The sequence below is a fragment of the Triticum aestivum genome, chromosome 6B (genome assembly GCF_018294505.1).
Source record: "Triticum aestivum cultivar Chinese Spring chromosome 6B, IWGSC CS RefSeq v2.1, whole genome shotgun sequence".
Lineage (NCBI taxonomy): Eukaryota > Viridiplantae > Streptophyta > Magnoliopsida > Poales > Poaceae > Triticum > Triticum aestivum.
Window position 1 is genome coordinate 533,110,224 of NC_057810.1, and position 6,270 is coordinate 533,116,493.

Consider the following 6,270-nt stretch of genomic DNA (forward strand, 5'->3'; position numbering starts at 1 on the left):
GTAACTTATATCCGGGCGTCACAATTCTCCTCCACTACAAGAAATCTCATCCCAAGATTTAGGAGGTGGAGTAAGGGGAAATACTGAGGAAGGATGGAGCTCAACACAAGATAGGTACCTGGGGGCTATCTCAATGAACGTGGCATAGAGTCATCCCTCGAGTTGAAATTCAAGAAATTCATCGAGATCCAGGTAAGCAGGTGCAATAAGAAGGTTCAACCTGGTAGGCAATCGTTCGTTGCCTGAAACAGAGAGTGGAAGGGGTTCAGAGCAATGGGAATAAGTATAGCGTCTGATACCAGAATATATTACTAGGTAGGTGGCTCGTGATTTACATACGAAGCCAAGCGCAAGGAACAATTTTGGGAAACAGGGATGTATAGGAGAGTTAGGTTTCGATCCTATGAAACTGTGGGTTATGGGCCCACCATATGGGTTAAAAAGCAGGAAGGGTGCTAACATTTGCATGGTCACGATAGCAAGGTAGGTCAGAGGACAACCTGTCAGTTATGTTGGCAACATCGTTGGTACCAAGGGCGAGGGACGAAGAGAACATTTTCCTGCTCGTTGAACAAGGCGGACCAATAGGCAAAGTTCTTGTCCATCGGTGTCTACTGGAATGTCATCAACAATAGTAACAAGGTCTTACTGACAGAGTTTGTACACCGAGGTGTTTACATAAGCAGGGAATTATCACTGCTCGGATATGTTAGGTTACAAGAAAGTTTAAACAAAACAATGGAAAGGAAAGTGTAGAGCCGAATCAATTACCGGTGTTCTCAAGTGTCTAACAACTCAGAACCCGTGGAAAGTTTTGAGCCAGTGAGAAATAACAGTTGATGAAGAACTCATAAGAAGTTATGTGGTTCCGTGATATTCTCGAGATACCAGAGGGTAACACTCGAAGGTAGATCAAAGTTGAGGCTTGACAGGTGAAATGATCTAAATAAGACAAGTACTTTAACTCATCCTAGAAATGCAATCGAAGGATAACAGTCATGGTCGGAACCATGGTTGCCAAGGACCAAGCATAGATACAATATGAACTCATCACAAGGGGATTATTATTACAAGAAACTACCATGGTAAGTTCCACATAGGGTCCATGGGCATGAACATAAATGTTCATGGTCGACTCCCACTTCTCTAATGCACAACTTTTCATTCACTTCTCATTTTCAACGAAGTCGTACTGTTGAGATTTTATCTGGCATAACACCAGTAGAGTATGAGTCGTAGGGTTCACACAGATTTAGGGAAGACATGGATTCAACCCATAGGGACATATTAGGAACATATACCACAAACTTCACGAGTAAATCAGTCAAGCCTGGAAGCAGAGTATGGTTGACGAGAGTGGGGGATACGATTTACCAAAGGCATTATATATAGGAGGAAAGGCTCACAAGGTTACTGAATATGAAGGATGTTGTCGGATAAAACCCAACAAAGGACCTGGAGGTCCACAATGGATCTGATGTGAGTATCGGTACTCAAACAGAAGAAGAAAGAATGCAAGGAGGTCGGGTTATAGAAACAACTGACAAATTCAAAGCTCATATGGAAAGGAATTATGATTTCCAAAACGGTGGATCAGAAGTAGAGGCTCTGATCAAATACAAGTACATAGATCGACAATCAATCAAGGTTTGTTTTGTCGAACACCAGCTCATGTCTGGGGTGATGTCTGAGCCGAAAGAAAGAATTCTAATTCGGACTGATGATCGCGAGCACTCACAAACAAAAACGAATCAAATGCTCGAGATTATGATGACAAAGGATGCTAATGAACTTTGGTAGACATATGGAAGTAACCATAATGTAAGTAGGTAAGGATGAACAAGAGTAATAGGCTACTATGGATTTTTGGAAGATCGAATAGCATTCCAAAGAAATTTGTGAAACACATGAACAACTGTGGATGAACGTATATTCGGCGAGCGCGAGCAATTATTCTTAGGGGTATTCTTATGGCAAAGAACTACAGGGCAGTAGGCTCAACTGATTCTCAAGACAACAGAGAGTAATTCGGGGCATCTTGCAATAACAACAACAACTGGGGATGAAGGTATGAACAACAAATGTAGGATGTCACCCATAAGGATTTATTGGTGGTAGGGGTCGCAACGGCGAAGGGCACAAGGGTCTCGATAAACATCACAGAGTATCTTCAGAATCTTCTGGTGCACCAAGCAATCGTATGGAGTGAGGGGCTCTCCGGGAGAAGTATTTACGAGAACCTAGAGTTATAGTTAGCAAATCCATTTAACCCGAATAGAAGAGAGATTAGATTCCCAGAGTATAGACGAGGAATAAAAGGTCCTAATACCACCCAATTGGCGACGTGGGCCCGTAAGCCACACAGCCATGTTAGTAATTCAGTTTTTCAAAGGCTAGACTCAAATTCGGCCAAGGAGTTGGAAAGGGGGATCCTACAGGCAGTCGGCTCTGATACCAACTTGTGACGCCCCCGATTCAATCATACACTAATCATACACGCAAATGTGTATGATCAAGATCAGGGACTCATGGGAAGATATCACAACACAACTCTAGACACAAAATGAAATAATACAAGCTTCATATTACAAGTCAGGGGCCTCAAGGGCTCGAATACAAGCTCGATACACAAGAGAGTCAGCGGAAGCAACAATATCTGAGCACAGACATAATTTAAACAAGGATGCCTTAAGAAGGCAAACACAAAAGCAACACGATCGAAGAGGCAAGGCCTCCTGCCTGGGACCTCCTAACTACTCCTGGTCGGCGGCGGCCTCCATGTAGTATCATCCATCGGTGGTGGCATTTGGCTCCAGGGACGCATCATCTGGTTGCATCAACCGGAAAGAAGAAAGAAGGGGTAAAAGGGGTAGCAAAGCAACCGTGAGTACTCATCCAAAGTACTCGCAAGCATCAGATCTATACTAAGTATGCACTGGTATCAAATGGAAGGCTTGTATCTGTGGACTGAACTATAGAATGCCAGAATAGAGGGGAAGGCCTAGCCTATCAAAGACTAGCATCTTCAAGCAGCTCCAAGCATCTTGCAGCATGTAGAAGAGTAAAGAATGGCAGTTTATAATTGTCAAACATGTTGTAAAATCAACGGCCAGAGATCCTTCCTCGACTCCCTGTGAGAAAGCAATCTCGGATCCACATATCTCAAGTATCCATTTCTAGTTATATAAGATCAGGATATAAGTCTGAACGTCCATTACCGCGGACGCGGCATTCAAATATATATCTTCCCTGCAGGGGTGCACCACGTTACCCAACACGCTCGATCACTCTGGCCAGACACACCTTTCTGGGGGTCAATGCTCGGCCTCGAAAGATCAACACGTCGCAGCCCTACCTAGGCTCAGCAGAGAGGTCCCCGCCGGTCTACATCCTAAGTGCTCTAGGGTCTTAGGCCCATCGCCTGCAACACTCCGGGTCGTTGCGAGCAGGGTGATTACCAGCACCACCTCGGATGGCCAGCACGATCCGACCGTGCCGCACTGCTGAACTGGACATCTAACAAAGCTTCGGCTGATACTGCGACGTCGAGGCCCATATCTATTCTCGCGTGGTGGTTGGTGCGTAAAGGCCAGAGGCCAACTCAGAACAAATACCCAAACCTGTTAGTGCATTGGGGGCTCGCGGAAACGAGCAGAGACTCACGATAAGGTGACCTCGTCGCCCCGTCTCATGGACTTACGGCAAGGGCCCAGACTGCCCGGTCGTGCCATGTGAAAAACTCACGGGTGCTCAATGGCCCGCTCGACTTTCACATCAACTCGCGGGTACTCCTCAGGGCCGACCCGACTTCAACAATGGTCTCAAGTAAAGTCAAGGTAACCGTGTGTCCAAATATCAAGGGGAAAACCCGAGAAATCACCCACGGAGGATTCCACTCGATGTAACCATCAACGTGAGCGTAAGAGGATCCACCCTCGAGGTTCACACTTGAGGTGTTGCACGACAGAGTCGTATCGGGAAAAGTGAAAGAGGAACCACCCTCGATGACCACGACCGAATAGCTACACTACAGAATTATCATCAGGAGTGCGTTACGAGGGATCACCCTCGACACTCGATAGTAGCTCTGCAGAGTCGAGCAACTAAAGGGGCGTGATGTGATGTGAGGTGTCAGGCTCTGGTCATCGATCACGTTGATCGAGTCATCGAAGATGAAGCAGGGGCAACAAGGACAAGATGGGGGTCATTGATGGCTCACTGACCAACCTATACTAAGCAGTTTAGGATAAGCAGGTAAGGTACAATGAGTAGGTTAGAAAAGCAGGCTATGCATCAAAATAGGAGCAAACAATAACAATAGCAAAATTTAATGCAAACATGAGAGAATGGAATGGGCGATATCGGGATGATCAAAGGGGGGGCTTGCCTGGAAGCTCCGCTGAAAGGGAAGAAGGGTCGTTGTCGACGTAGTCAATCATAGGGGCATCAGCAACGGTCTCGGGTTCTACCGGAGAGAAGAGGGGAAAGAAACAGTACATACAAAGAACATAGATGCATGACAAGACAAAAAGCAGCGCTAGGGGTGTTCTAACGCAGTGCTTGGCGATATTGGCGAAGGGGGAAAACATCCGGAAAAGTTTCTCGGTTCCGGACGTTTGTCAGACAGATGAACCGGAGGGGAAAAGTTCAAGGTTTGTTATGCTAGGGACGTGTGGAGGACGAACGGACCGCATGTTCGGATCCATCTCGTTGTTCTGAGCAACTTTCATATAGAAAACTTTTTCATCCGAGCTACGGTTTATTTTAAATAATTTTTTAAAGATTTAAAGAATATCCTCAATTTGTTATTAATCCGAATTAAATAGCTAAAATGCTATGTGCACCTAGATCTGTGTACACAAAGGTGTACAAGAGGGTGACATGCGGGTCCAGGGAGTCCCTTTCATGTACTCACCTAACTAATTACTGATTAGGTAGTTTAATTAGCAGATTAAGTTAATTAAGTTTATTTAATAGGATAATTAGTTAATTAATTATATTTCTAAAATCTTCTTTTTTAATTTCTCAGGGGCGTGGGCCCATGAGCCAGTGGCCCAGGCGGGTTTAGCGGGCACGGCTAAACGGGTGCGGGCGCCCGAGGCCACCAAGGGCGCTGCTGGGCTCGCACGGCCGTACAAGGCGTCGGCAGCCGCAGCCAGAGGCGCGCCCGAGCGACCTAGGAAGGGAGCGGCGGGACAAGGGCGTAACCGGCCAGCCGGCAGCGTGGGCGCGGATGGCGAGTAGGGGAAACGCGGCGCGGGCGGCGACAGCAATGGCGCAGTAGCAGCAGCCAGAGCAGAAGCCAGCGGCAGTGGGCACGCAACGAGCGGGCAGAGGCGGCGTGCAGGCAGGGGAACGGCGGCCGCGGCTGGAGCCGGAGGCGCGGGTTGGTGCGGTGGCCAGCGGCGAGCGCAGCCCCAGGGAGAGGCTAGGCGTGCGTGCCGCGGTCAGGATGCGACAGGGGAGCCCGGGGTGCGGTCGACGGTTGGTGAGCGTGAGATCGACGGCAGTGGCTTACGACGGCCTACGAAATGGATTCGAGAGGGGGAGGAGGGGAATCGAACAGGAGCTCACTGCCGTTGCAGGGACGGCCCGAGGACGACTCTAGGTGGCCGGACGCGTCGCGCTCGTCGACGAGATGCGGCTGCCGTGGCGGAGAAGACCGCGCGATGGCGAGGTAGTAGGTCGTCCGAGCTCCAACCGATAGGCGAGGGCGACGGAGACGACGATGGCGGAGTTCCTCGACGTCTTGGCGCGACGAATGGAGGCCGGTGGCCGCGGGATCGACGACGATGACGATGACCGCGAGCTCGGTCTCTTCCAGTTCATCGGATATGAGCGAGGGAGAGCGGGATTTGGAGACTTGGGTTACCAGGGAGGGAGAGGGGGGCTGGAGGCGTCAAGTAGGCGCCGGGGTAAGCCGCGGGATGTCCAACACGCATCCACAGCCGCGGCCATGGTGGTCGGATGCGTGCCACGACCTCCTGTTGTGAACAGGGAGGAGGATGGCTCTTGGTGGGCTGCGCCTTGTGTGCTGAGGCCACTTATGGCCTAGTGGCACAATAGGCTTTATTCATTTTCTATTCTTTTACTGTTTTACACTCTCGCTACTGTTTTCTATTTATTCTAGCTAGCAAATGAGTTTTGTTACTTATGAAACTTTGCACATAAATCAGGCACAACAATATTAGATGATACAAAAAGTTTAGGGCCAAAAGGAGTTTTCTAACCAATTTTTAAAAATTTGGAAAGGCCAATTTTAATTGTTGC

General features: G+C 48.4%; 1 long non-coding RNA gene across 1 annotated transcript; it reads right to left on the reverse strand.

Moving 5' to 3' along the window:
- Positions 1-2,564: 2,564 nt before the first annotated feature.
- Positions 2,565-6,002, reverse strand: LOC123134372 (uncharacterized). Its single transcript, XR_006465627.1, has 2 exons — positions 5,575-6,002; positions 2,565-2,827 (listed from the first exon to the last, which is right to left on the reverse strand). It is a non-coding gene; the product is annotated as an uncharacterized lncRNA (long non-coding RNA).
- Positions 6,003-6,270: the final 268 nt, after the last annotated feature.